The 14441-nt window shown below is 45.1% G+C and overlaps 1 protein-coding gene across 20 annotated transcripts in view; it reads left to right on the plus strand.

Moving 5' to 3' along the window:
• DTNA (dystrobrevin alpha) overlaps positions 1–14441 on the plus strand; it is a 319437-nt gene that overhangs the window by 189776 nt on the left and 115220 nt on the right. The window lies entirely within an intron of this gene.

Genomic DNA, 14441 nt, shown 5'->3' on the forward strand with positions numbered 1-14441 from the left:
AGTGCACCTCTCATATTAATAGGCATTTTTAGCTTAAGGAAGGACCATAGGCTTGGTCCATGTCACAAGCAGGCTGCCAAGTACACTTTCCTATAGTTACAGTAGTTCAATCATGCTCAGTTCAGAAGGAAACACACTGAACGTAGCTGATGTGATCGTGTTTCCTTACTTTATTTTATTTTTTTAATTGTTTGTCAAAGAGGATGAAATTTTCACTTAATTTCCATGGTAACCCCATAAACTGTTCTTGAGTGACAAAAACAATCTAACTGAGTTGATTTTAAGTACAAGGATATAATAATCTCATCGTAGGGGAGACTGGATGGCTGAAGGCATTGGTAATGGAACAGAGAATAATAATTAGTATTTATGAAATGTGTAGTGTTTGTGTAAACATACAAATAGTATTTCTTTTTATAATACAATATAGAGTCTGGCACCTCTCAGTCACTAGTTTGAACAAAGCCAGTCAGTGATTAAAAATCAATACCATCAGATTGCTCTTCAGTAACGTGTGTGAGATGAGTTGGTGGTCTCAGTTCTGTTCTTAATGGATAAGGTATCCAGACTGTAAACGACACTTTCATGACTGGCTCCCTTGTTGGCTGCCTCAGAAGGAAGGAAAAGGAATGAATGCTTATGGAAACTGAAATATGCTTATGACCAAGGGGAATGAAGGAAGAAATGGTCTTTCTGGATAAAGGTTGAGGCACCATGGTAGAACATTGTGTAGAATATCTGCACTGTAATTAGCAGTGTGGTATAAGTGTACCAAAGGTCCAAAAACTCTGGTCTCTATGGCTGTCAATCTAGCACTATTTATGAGCATTAAGTGCACTTCTAAAGACTGCCTCAGAAAAAAGTGCTATCTTAGAGAGGAGGATACAGTAATGTCTACTGTTTTCTTGTGGTACGCTTCATGCATGATATCAGGACCATAATGCTGGATAGCTCAGAAGAGTAATGAAGAAGCAAATGCCCTATTGTGTGTGAAATTTTACTTTTATCTGACCTTTGCTGTAGGGAGAATGGATAGGACCTGAGCTCTGAGCCACGAGTTAGCTGTTCGCCTATCTACACCAGGATTTTAATGCAGTTTTAAAACATGGGCACCTTGCTATGATGACCAAACTTCACAGCAGAATGTTCAAATTCCACATGAAATAAGCATTGATATGGAAATCAGTCAGGCATTCATGTGAGCTCTCGGTATTGCTTTTCAAGAATTAACAGCTTTATACATGTCTAGGCCAAAACCCCCTCACATCCCCAGTTCGATAAGCCTGATCCAAAGCCCACTGAAGTCAATAGTAGCTCTAAAAGAGGCACTAATTGTAAGAATGTGGGCAAACTATGGCTGAGCACATAGTGGATGATGATTTCCATTTGCCTACATGGTCATTAACTTATTTTTGCTTTGGGGTATTTTGAGTCTAAAAGGTGCTACATAAAAACAAACAGTCTTCTGTAAGGAAGACAGATGGAGTTGAGGTAAGCAAGTAAGTTCAAGAATTTTCATTTACTCTCTTCATTCAGTTATATTTTTTTAAATGCTTCCTTTACATACAGTAACCTATGATACCTTAACCTTTATATAGCCTATTGAGTTTTCCAAATAAAAAAGGAGAGGTAGTGATTTATTTTTTAAGTAGATTGTGTCATTTAAAAGCCATCACTCATATTTATAACAAAATCCTAATGTATCTAGCTCTAGACACAGGGTGTGGCAAACCCAGGACAAATAGCTACCAAAGGAGGGATAGTAATTAGTCCCAGAGGGGCTAAAAGGCCTCTCCCTATTCTTTGAGGAGAGATAGCCATGGAGGGATAAGGTTCAGCTGCAACAGGGGTTGTCAGGGAACTAATTAGGTTCAGCTGGCCCAAATTGCTGGAGACCTTTTTAAACCTTCCCTAGCAGGGAAGCAGGGGGGGAGTGAGAGAAGCAGAGAAGCTGCCAGTGAGTAGGTGCAGCAAGACTCTGAATTCTTCCAGCCAGGAGGACTTGCATTCTTTCCAGAAGGGGAGAAAAACAGAGCAAGGGACTGACTGAGAAAAGGATCAGCCAGACCCTGCATTACCAGGAAGGACTTTACTCTGCCCAAACCTGTGTCTCCAGGAAAAAAAGGGGACTGAGCCAGCAGAGGAGATACAGGTACTTTGCCACACATGGTGTCAGTGATGGGATGGCATAGTGAGTGAGGCTCTGTGGCAAGCCATCTCAGGGCAAGGTAAAATCACAAAAAAAAAACAAAAAAAAACAACGGAGGACGTAGTGAAGGCGTGATACAGCCCACTGCGGCCCAACAAGAGTCCATATGTGTCCAACAGGAGACAAACCAGCTGCTGATGAGCCAGGTGGTCCAAGATCGAACCACCCTGAATGAAGTAGTGAACCAGTTGAAAGCCCTGACCACGCTGACGCACGGGGACCAGGAGACAGGCGAGCAACTATTTACAGAAAATGACAACAGATGATGATATAGAGGCATATCTCCTTGCATTCGAGAAGATGGCACTGCGGGAGGCCTGGCCCCAAGACCAGTGGGCAGGCCTCCTCGCTCCAGTCCTGTGTGGGGAGGCCCAGAAAGCCTACTTTGACTTGACCCCAGAAGCAGCTATGGATTACCCTCAGCTGAAGGCGGAAATCCTGGCAAGGACAGGCGTGACACCGGCCATAAGGGCCCAGCGCTTCCACGAGTGGAAGTACCGGGATGACAAAGCACCAAGGTCCCAGCTATTTGACTTGATACACCTCGCTCGGAAGTGGCTCCGCCCCGAGACCCATGGGCCAGAGAAGGTAGTGGAAATCCTGGTATTGAACAGGTACATGAGAGGGTTGCCGCCAGACATACAGGGGGGGCCCACCAAAATGATCCCTCCTCTTATGATGAACTAGTTGCTCTCGTAGAGAGACACTCAGCAGCCCAAGAACTTTCTCAGACTACCGGGGACGGAAGGCGCCAGAATCTGTGCCGAGGCCCCGGTTTACCTTAGCGCCAGGCCGGAAAATGGAGGGGAGGAAGGAGGCGGAAGAGCAGCTGGCAGTTCCGGAGAGACTGGAGGACTGGGGGAGAAGGACTTGGGGATAAATCCCAGCAGCCCAAAAAATAGGGGCTGCCCCAAGCGGGGTACCGATGTTATGCCTGTGGTGAACTAGGGCATATTGCTGCCCAATGCCCAAATCTAGGGGAGCCTATGCAAGGTCAACTGGGAGATATAGGGGGACCATGCGGGCTAATAAGTCTAGTCGGGGTTGCGATGGTCCCTCATAGATACACTAGGCCCATTAAGATGAATGGTATAGAGACCACAGCATTGATAGACTCAGGAAGTGCAATCACATTAGTCTCAGTGAAGCTGGTCAGGCCGGGCCAGCTATCCCAGGCCAAACGCTTGGGAATATCCTGTGTGCATGGGGATGTCAACTATTATCCGACGATCTCTGTAAGCATAGAAGTTCTCAGAAACCCCACTAAGTTGACGGTGGGAGTAGTTCCAAAACTCCCCTACCCTGTCCTTATCGGATGAGACTTCCCGGGGTTTGATGGTCTACTCCCCGGGGACGAGGTAGAAGAAAATAATGACCCTGGGACCCAAGGTGTAGCCCAGAGAGGTGACTCTCCCCCCGCCTTCCATAAGTTTAGCCAGAATTTGTTCTCCCCGCTGGGGAAGACCAGGAAGACTCGGAGGGAACGAAGGGCAGATAAAAGGAGGGGGACGAGGATCCTGACCCAGTACCTGAAGGCTATGCTGGCAGGGGAAAGAAGGGGCTCAGCTGACAGTGGGACTGGGTCGGCCATCAACAACTCTATCGCTGGACCTGGTTCCCCAGGGGCTCTCAGCGAGGGGGAGACGGAGGTAGACCCCCTCGAATTTGGACAAATAGGGACTGCACGTGGGAATTTTGGTCAGGATCAGGCCAATGATCCCATATACCACAAGATTCATAAGGAAGTAGTCGAGGTAAATGGGGTCCCAGTGGAGGGGAGAGTTAAGGGCCCAGGGCCAGGTTATATGATTAAGAAGGATCTGCTATATAGAGTAGTCCGCATCCAAGAGCAAGTCATAAAACAACTCTTGGTCCCCCGGAAGCATCAGAGAGCAGTAATGGATCTGGCCTACAGTCATCTGTTCGGGGCCCATCTAGGGGTAGATAAGACCCTTGATCGGATTTTACAGAGGTTTTTTTGGCCTGGCATTTATGCGGCCGTCCGGCGATATTGTACCTCCTGTCTGGAATGCCAAATACATGGGCCCCGACCACGCTTAAGGGCCCCTCTGGTACCTCTGCCAATTATTGAGGTTCCATTTGAGCGAATAGCTATGGACATAGTAGGGCCACTGGAGAAGTCAGCGCGGGGCCATCAGTACATCCTGGTAGTACTAGATTATGCCACCCGATACCCCGAGGCCATTGTCCTACGGAATACCATGTCCAAGACCATAGCCAAAGAATTAGTCCAGATTTTTTCCAGAGTAGGAATACCTAAGGAGATCCTAACGGACCAAGGGACCCCCTTTGTGTCTAAACTGATGAAGGACTTATGTACCATGCTCCACATACAGACCCTTAGAACATCGGTCTACCATCCCCAGACCGATGGCCTCATCGAACGTTTCAATAGGACATTGAAAAATATGTTACGGAAGGTGATTAGTCATGACGGGAAAGACTGGAAAGCCCTGCTGCCTTATGTACTGTTTGCCATATGGGAAGTCCCTCAGGCTTCCACTGGATTCTCCCCCTTCGAGCTGTTATATGGTCGACACCCCAGGGGCATACTGGATCTGGCTAAAGAAGACTGGGAAGAACAGCCGAACCCAGGGAGAAATGTTGTGGAACATGTGCTGCAGATGAAAGACCGAATAGCCCGAGTCACCCCCCCCCTTGTGCGCGAACACATGGAGAAGGCCCAGGAGGCACAACAGACGTATTACAATCGTCAAGCAATGACCTGGAAGTTCCAGGTAGGGGACCGGGTGATGGTGCTCATACCCACAGTGGAGAGCAAGCTCCTGGCTAGGTGCCAGGGGCCATATGAGGTAATAGAAGCTATAGGAGAAGTCGACTATAAGGTCTGGCAGCCAGGTCGCCGGAAGCTGGAGCAGATCTACCATATAAATCTGCTGAAACCTTGGCAGGATAGAGAAGATCCGGTGGTTCCACTGGGGTCACCATCCCCGAAAGGCAATCAGCCCAACCTGGTGGAATATCCCCGGAGTTGACTCCGGAACAACGATCAGAAGTGATCAGCCTGATCAAACGCAACCAGGATGTGTTCTCGGAAAAGCCAGGCATGACTACTGAGGTTCACCATCACATCTTCACAGAGCCTGGAGTGAAGGTGAACATCAAGCCATACCGGATCCCGGAGGCCAAGAGAGAGGAGATTAGGAAAGAGACCAGGAACATGCTGGCCTTAGGAGTCATTGAAGAATCTCATAGTCAATGGTCCAGTCCAGTGGTTTTAGTGCCTAAGCCAGATGGCAGTATGAGGTTCTGCAATTGACTTCCACAAGCTGAATGAGGTGTCCCAATTTGACGCATACCCTATACCCAGGATAGATGAACTGATTGACAGACTGGGAAAGGTACGGTTTATGTCTACCCTTGACCTTACCAAGAGCTATTGGCAGATCCCCCTGGCTAAGGCCGACAAGGAGAAGACGGCCTTTGCAACTCCAGAAGGACTATATCAGTACACTGTTAACCTGTTTGCGTTGCATGGGGCCCCCGCTACTTTCCAACGGCTAATGCACAAACTGTTACGACCCCATGGAAAGTACGCGGCTGCCTATCTCGATGACGTCCTCATATGTAGCCCCGACTGGGAGACGCACATGGAGAAGGTAGAAGCAGTCCTAGACACCCTGAGGAAGGCAGGACTGACTGCAAATCCCTCCAAATGTTCGACTGGGTTAGCTGAGGCCAAGTACCTTGGGTATATAGTGGGGAGGGGCGTGGTGAAGCCCCAGCTCAACAAGTTAGAACCTATACAGAAATGGCCCCGACCACTCCGGAAAAAACAGGTCAGAGCATTCCTGGGACTAGTGGGGTACTATAGACGGTTCATTCCCCAATTCGCCACCAGGGCGTTCCCATTAACGGACCTAACCAAAGCTCGGGGCCCAGACATAGTAAAATGGTCGGCAGCAGCCGAAGCCGCTTTTGCAGATCTGAGGATGGCCCTCTGCACAGACCCCATACTAGTAGCCCCAGACTGGGGAAAGGAGTTTATCCTACATATGGATGCCTCTGAAGTAGGGCTGGGGGCTGTGCTTTCACAAATGGTCGGAGATGACGAACACCTCATCCTCTTCCTCGGTAGGAAGCTCCTAGCTAGGGAACGGAAACACGCCATAGTGGAGAAGGAATGCCTGGCAGTAAAATGGGCCATAGAAAGCCTCCGCTACTATCTACTTGGATGGAGGTTTACCCTGGTCACGGACCATGGCCCTTTGCAGTGGATGCCCCAAAACAAGGACAAAAATGCAAGAGTAACAAGATGATTTCTGTCACTTCAACCCTTCCACTTCATAGTACAACATAGGTCTGGAACCCAACATGGCAATGCGGATGGCCTGTCGAGGGTGCACTGCTTTCCGACCCAAGTAGCCCAACCCCATAGTGTTGAGCGGGGGGGATATGTGGCAAACCCAGGACAAATAGCCACCAAAGGAGGGATAGTAATTAGTCCCAGAGGGGCTAAAAGGCCTCTCCCTATTCACTAAGGGGAGGGGGGAGGGATAGCTCAGTGGCTTGAGCATTGGCCTGCTAAACCCAGGCTTGTGAGTTCAATCCTTGAGGAGGCCACTTAGAGATCAAGGCAAAAAATTGGTCTTGCTAGTGAAGGCACTGAGGGGAGATAGCCATGGAGGAATAAGGTTCAGCTGCAACAGGGGTTGCCAGGGAACTAATTAGGTTCAGCTGGCCCAAATTGCTGGAGACCTTTTTAAACCTTCCCTAGCAGGGAAGCAGGGAGGGAATGAGAGAAGCAGAGAAGCTGCCAGCGAGTAGGTGCAGCAAGACTCTGAATTCTTCCAGCCAGGAAGACTTGCACTCTTCCCAGAAGGGGAGACAAACAGAGCAAGGGACTGACTGAGAAAAGGATCAGCCAGAAGCTGCGCGACGGGGAAGGACTTTACTTTGCCCAAGCCTGTGTCTGCAGGGAAAAAGGGGACTGAGCCAGCAGAGGAGAAACAGGTACTTTGCCACAAGGGATTTAACCAAAAATTTTACTCTTAGAGTGAAGGTCTATGTGAAACTATTTCCTTCTCAAGCTCTTCAGAAATAATTATTGTTGCTCTGAAATGGTTGAACCATGCATCTTTTCCATTGTCAAAATAATTTTCCTCTCTTTCCTGGACTTTTACACAACTAGAGCATGCTGTGATTGCTGGGGGAGAGTTAGATAATTTCCCTGAAACATTTGTATGCTCTGAACAACGACTGTCCAAGATGGAATATCTAGACACTACAAGACTATACCAAGTGATGGTAATGAAGTGGTTAATAATACAGTCATCTCGCTAATATTAGCAATTCTTCTTTTTCCCCACTGAAATTGTTGTGGAGTATGTGCTAAGCAGTAGTGAATTCAGGAGACAAAAGGGAAATGGGGAAAAAATAGTTCAGCTATATCTGAGCTGCTTCATTTAAGAGTGGATATAAAAAGAAAAACTCAAAGACAACTCTACTCTTATCATAGCTTTTAACAACCCCTGCCTCTCAAGCCATCTCTGTTCTTTCAGCTGCGCTCTTCTGCCCTGCCCCCTTAACCTGCTGAAACCAGCTCCACTCTGACTCAGACCAGAGTAGACTTGTTATGAAAGAAAAAGAAGCAGTGTGTGTATTTAAAGGGCTCTTTTAAAGGAACTAATTTAATAAAGTGCAGGGAGTCTGGGTGTCTGGGGAGCAAAGCAGTGCTTGTTTGGATACCAGAGGGGGCCATGCTGGCAAAGGCAGAACAGAGATTTTATTAATGCCATAATTTTTATGTAAAGATGCTCATTAGTATATAGTAGCATGTGATCTTTCTAGGATATTACTTATGCTGGTACACTGTATAATGAACAATCCAATGTTTGTTGCAGCTGTGCTTTATGCAAGCACACATCCACATGCTCATCTCTGTGAATTTTTCTCTCTGCCGATATAAAAGAGTGCTCTGGCGCAGACTACAGGAACATAGTGAGCAGTTTTCCCTGATGTAGATATGTTGTAACGGATGGTGGAGTGTGTGAACTAGCCGTGATGTTACAGAGATCCATATCTTCCTACCACTAAACTATTGCCCAAAAGCAGAAAGTTATAAAAGGGGGGAGGAATGAAAAGGAAATGCAATTGGATAAGTTACTTTTCCAAGTACCAATGCTTTAGTGTAGTTCAAATGAACTGCTATACTGAATTAGATAAATTTAGGTGACAGCTAATTTTGACAAGGGAAAAATAGTATCAACAATGTTTAGCAGATATTTTTCAAAAATTGCAGATTCAGACCTTGAAGGTCAGGCTGTAAAACTATAGGAAAATTCTTGCCATGCACAAGTTTTTTGTTTTAAAAAGCTCTCCAAGCACTGAGCCTAGGTGAGCTTAACTAAAGCCACTGGAGGGGCGGAGAGAGTAAGTCATTGCAATTCCTTGTCAAGCATGATAAAATCAGATCCAGTTCAGCCTCGTTCTTCTAATGAATTCAAGAAATTCTGCATAAGGAAATGGAAAAGAGAAACAGAAAAAACTGAAAAATATCAGCTCTTGATGCCCTTTTCCAGGTTTCCTGTGTTGTATCAACACTTCAGATTGAATAACAATATCCCTCCAAAGTTAACAAGATATTTATTCACATACCTCTCAACTTGCCAGTTTTCAAATGTGGGATGCAATGTGCGACAAAGTCCTAAAATGAGGGGGACACAAAATTGTCATGCAGGAAACTTAATGCCCTGGAATTCATTCCTCTTTTGTAATTACAGTTTCATGTTGTTTTATTTCTGCTGTAAACTTTTCAATTGTAAAAGTGAGGGGATAACAAATTTGTGAGAGACAGATAATTTTGGGACTAAAATGAGTGATGTCCTCAAAGAGTGACAGTTGAGAGCTATGTTTGTGTATTACTTTGCATAGCTCCTGTAATCGCAGCAGGTGGGCCCTGAGTTATAAAGAATAGCACACAAACTAGATATGCCATCTGCAAAAGCAAAGAAGTCCCATGAAAAACTAAACAGAATGTTTTGTTTTCATAAACCGAAGGATTTGAGATTTGGGCTCTGATGGACTGCAGAGGTGAATGAATTCTACGTGTGGGGAAAGGGGTCCTAAGCTGAGGGATCCTTGCTGCTGATCACATGGGGCTACATCCACAAAGCACCTAGCTGCCATTGTAGAGGCCTAAGTCCAAAATTTAGTTCCTTAAAACCACTAGTCAGCTGCCGCCTAACCCTGTAGCACCTATATTGTCTAGTCCCCCATATTTCTGCCAGTGGGCAGTGCAAAGCTGCCTAAGTCCTGACAATGGCAAGCTTGCACCTAGATCCTGGCAGGATTTTCAAACTAAGCATTTCCCTGCATGTGTTACCTACGGGGCCTGATCCAGCAGGCGATATCAGAGCACACCTACTCTGCACAAATGGAGGAGGCAGTGGTGCCATCCCTTCTACCCCCAGTAACCAGACTGCTTCTTTAGCATGTGGGAGACCTAGGGTCAAATCTTCACTCTGTCTGATGTGGAGCTGGGACTTTAACTTGGCTTCCTGAACTCCCAGGTGCATGCTGTAACCACTGGGGTATAGGGTACTCTGGGGTTTATTTTTTAAATGCTCTTGTACCTTGTGGCTCATGAGGCAACCCAGTGTTTCTATCTCCACCTGTCTACTGCCACATTTCTTACTCCATTATAGTTTGTTTCCATGATAGCAACCTCTTTCTCAAAGCCTTTTTTAATGTCACATGTTGTCCTCCTCTTTTCCGTCTTCCTCCAAGTGGTATCCAGTAAAGGGCTTGTCTAGCAATAGATCTTTTGACGACCTTACAACATGGCCAAACAACTTCCACCTTCTTTCTTGATTCATTGTCTGTACAGTCTGTTGGCCAATCCTTTGTTTCCAGAGGCAACACGTAGGGTGACATGTGGGGTCAAGTGCCCCTCCCCCCCAGATTGGCCTGCCTGAAGCGAGAGAGAGGAGCTCCCTTCTCCCACTGCATCTGCCCCCCTAGCATGCTTGGCCCCTGTCCCTGGCAGCCAGACCTGGGCAGGGAGCAGAAGGGGCAAGACCCAGCCACTTCTCATATCAGCTGCTGGGAGGCTGCTCTGTGCCGCGCAGCAGCTATCTGAGAGACAGCCTGGCTGGGGAGGTTGTGGTGGCAGCCCGCTCCCTGCCCGGGCTCGGCTGCCGGAGACGGGCTGAGCAAGTCGGAGTCTGCTCGGGCCTGGGTGCCAGAAAAGTGACCAAATGTGCCGGATGAGGCGCAGCAGGAGAAGGACAGAGCCCCCCTCCGTTCCCTCCAGGTAATGTGGGGTGGGAAGAGTCCAGTGGTTCCAGGCTGAGCACAGGGATCACTAGGCAGAGGAGACATGTAGGGGGAGTCACATGTCCTCCCCTTGAGATTGTGCTCCCCCCCACCCCCGTATGGGGAGGCACGAGTCAACCAAATTTGTTTCAGCATCAGCATTAGTTACTTTATCCCACCAGCAGATGCCAGATGTTCTCCACAAGCATCTCTGTTGCAATGCGTGACATTTCCTGTTGTGGGCTTCTAGCATTTGCCAAGTTTCAGAAGCATATAACCATGTTGGTATCAGAATGACATTATATAACTTTATCTTGATTCTTATGTTAATTTCCTTATTTTTCAAAATATTTACCGGTCTCGAAAAAGCTCCGTTTGCCTTCCCAGTTCTTGCTTTGATCTCCTTATGGAGTTGGCCATCAGCACTGATTATGCTTCCATGATATACAGACTTCTTAATAATGCTGTATTCTTCACTATCAGTCACATACGCATCGTCATTGCTGACTACTCTTTCAACAATGATGTTTTCTTTTGGCTGTTTCTTAATCCTGTTTGGGAGGGCAGCCTCACATTTAACATTGATTGTGGTCTTTTTCATGGCATCATCATCATCTTTATCCAACAGACCAATGTCATCTGCCAAGTTAAGATCTTGACATTTTCCTCTACTCCACCTAACTCCTGTATCTTCCTTGGATGTTACTCTTTGCGTCACATAATCTATCACAATGTGGAAAAGAGGGGATGATAAAACTAACCCTGCTGTACTCCAGTTATGATCTCAAATAAATCAGTCTCTCTACTTTCTGTCTTTGCACAGCATTTTGAGCCTTTGTACAGCATCTTGACTAGTGACACTGTCTTTCTACGAAGCCGATATTGTTGTAAGATGTTTCTCAGTGACTCTGTGAATGCAGTCAAAAACTTTGGTGAAATCTGTGAAGTCCAAGACTAATCTTCTCTGTGTGGCTAACCCTTTCTCAGTCAAACGTCTCAAGATAAAGATGTGATCTGCAATAACAGAGTTCTAGATTATTCCATGCTTTTAATTTAATTGAGTTGAACTTCAGTTGGCAGCAAACAGAAAGCCAGTGAAGAAGCTTGAGCAAAGTGTTACATACTAACAGTAGCCTATACCATTCAAAAGGTGGTCAAGTGAATTCCTCACTCACTGCAACTTATGGGTGGGCTTAAAGTAAGTAACGCTCACTACCAGAGTCAAGAGTGGAGATGGCAAAAGTATTGGTAAGTATTATGAGATCGGCAATCTCTCTTGGCCATCTCTAGAATTTGTAAGCCATTGTGGACCATGGCTGTTATGGAAGAGTCTAGGAGCAGGAGAGGATTCAACTGGACTCAAGATAGGCTTGTGAGGGGCCCTCAAAAGAGAGCAAAGACAGTGCTCCACCCAGGCCACTAAATGTTCCCCACTACTACATCAGGATCACTTCTGCCTTATCAGGTGTGAGTTGTAGCTAGTATTTTAGCCATAACTTTCAGTCTCTAGAAAAGTGCTGAGACTCCCTGAACTGGGGAGGACAAGTGACTAACCACCACTGCCAAATATATGGCATGTTCTCCAGCACTGAAATTGATGGGGCGTAACCATACATTGTCTTTGTTTAGTTAGTTTGATACCAGAATATCTTTGTAGAGTGTTTGTTTTTAATATTTGTTTTTGTTGCATGTATTAAAAAGTGATTTGTTTATACAGAAAGGCACCCTGAGATGAAATATCATGTTCACAAACACATTCCCTCTGGGCCACAGAGGCAGCAGCAGTGGAACGTAACATGTAATAAAAAAACCATTATACAATTAAATATAACTGAGCAATACAGGACTGTACAGCTGGCAAGCTGTTGCCGTCCTTGATGGACTTTGCTCAGCATGTTGAGAGATTATTCCATGCCTGCAGAAAAAGCAAATGCTGCTGATTTCCCTGGAAATAGAATAAACCATTGGCAGTTGAAAGCCTTAAATTTAAAGCCATGCTGATTATTGTAATATGGAGCTTAATTAAAGTAGACAAATAGGGAGCTCATTTCTCTGATTTTTAAATCCAACACCTTGGGTTTTCACAGTTTTGTTTTTTCCCCTTTTGTTTTCTTCTGCGTAAAAGATTGTTTTGCTTTGTCTTCTCTGAAGCGTAGTACAACTGTTTTCATATGGATGGAGCTGCTGCCAGTGACTGTGATGGTGACCTTGCTAATTTCCATGCTTCTATGCTAATACCTCTTTTCCTCTTCCTTCCACTGAGTTCAAATAGTTATCCCTAAGAGGCACGTAGTCAAATCAGCTTGCTTTTGGTCCTGTTTTGATCTGGCCTGCCATTTTAAGTTTGGTTTAAGTTAGTCTAATGATTCACCCTCCTAATGTAGAATAATTCCATATCTGGAATAGAAATATAATTGCCTGTAAACATACTAATTTCAGATATTTTGGTGGAAGTCCCTCTCGCTCTGTGCCATGATTCTCAGTCTGGCATTATAGCAAACTGTGCTCAAACTGATATTATCAAGCCAGCACTAGAAATTGACAATTTGGGTATCAAACTATGTGATGCGGTTTGTGCAAACGTGCAAGTCAGACTTGCTGTGTAGCCAGCCATAACTCTTGAATGCCTCTCATTTTATTTCTGAGGTTACCTGCATTCCACACAAACTTCGTTCCCCCCTCATTGTTCTGGTTAAAAATATTTACCATGGAAATAAAGGAACAAGAAACTCTGATTATAGAGATATCCGTATAAAAGAAATGAATCCTGCAGCATTTTACGTTTCATGTATGAATAATATTTTTGTGTCCCTCATTATGAGTTTCTGTCATGTATTACATCCTTTGTCAGGTTGAGAATCATTGCAGCCTGTCATGAGATCCTCCTCCACCAACAGCTAGAACTCCAGAGCATTGTCTCTCATGCCTGACTTCTGCTAAGAGCAAAAACCATTCTCTTTAGTCTAAGCACTTCATTTTTAACATACAAACATAAGATCCACCCTGTTCAAACTGGCCCTATCAACACTGGTTCTCTACTTGTGAGGTAACTCCCTTCTCTTCATGTGTCAGTATAATAATACCTGCATCTGTAATTTTCACTCAACGAGTCTGAAGAAGTGGCTTTTTTACCCACGAAAACTCATGCCCAAATAAATCTGTTAGTCTTTAAGGTGCCATCGGACTCCTTGTTGTTTTTACTTAAAAATCATGAAATGTAAAAACAAAGCAAAACATTTTGGGTCTTTTGTGAGCCTGTGTGGAATGCTTAGGTTTGAAAATGTGACTTTTCTTTGTAACCATGATGGCTAGAAACTCCAGGGTTTTTTTATTATTATTTTTTAAAGAAACTCCAGATGCTTGCACATTCACATGACACCAAGAGATGAGACTTTAAGAAGAATTTGAAATATCATGAGACTCATGATAAAATTGTGGGAGCTGGCATCTGTGAAGTTCTAAACTATTCACAACTTAGTGCTTTCAGGTGCTCTTTTGTTTTTTCTAGGTATTTAGTCAGGGACTGATGCCCCATAAGACAGCCTAGTGCCTTGTGAGTTTCTAGTCTTTTGGAGTGGGGAGAAGGGGAGAGAAAGGGGTGTATAGATTGTACACATGCTCTAGTTTTTTAATCAAAAGTTCATGAGGATTTATTTTAGTACAATCACTGCAGCCAAATACTTCATGGAGATTTACATCCGTAAGTTATTCACTGGCAGCACAATATCCTGAAACTATTCCAAAGTGTCTTAAAAAAAATCTGTCTTTTTAAAAGTTCATGAATATGGATATGCTTGATAGCATAACAGCTGGTGAGTAAAGTGTGTTTGAAATTCTTAACAGGGAGGGTGCCACTAGAAACTCAACATTTATCCATAGTTATGAGACAACAGAATAGGAGAGAACTGTGGTATATCAGATGCTACTGTGGGTA

Source organism: Chelonoidis abingdonii, chromosome 2 (assembly GCF_003597395.2).
Source record: "Chelonoidis abingdonii isolate Lonesome George chromosome 2, CheloAbing_2.0, whole genome shotgun sequence".
NCBI classification, from domain to species: domain Eukaryota; kingdom Metazoa; phylum Chordata; order Testudines; family Testudinidae; genus Chelonoidis; species Chelonoidis abingdonii.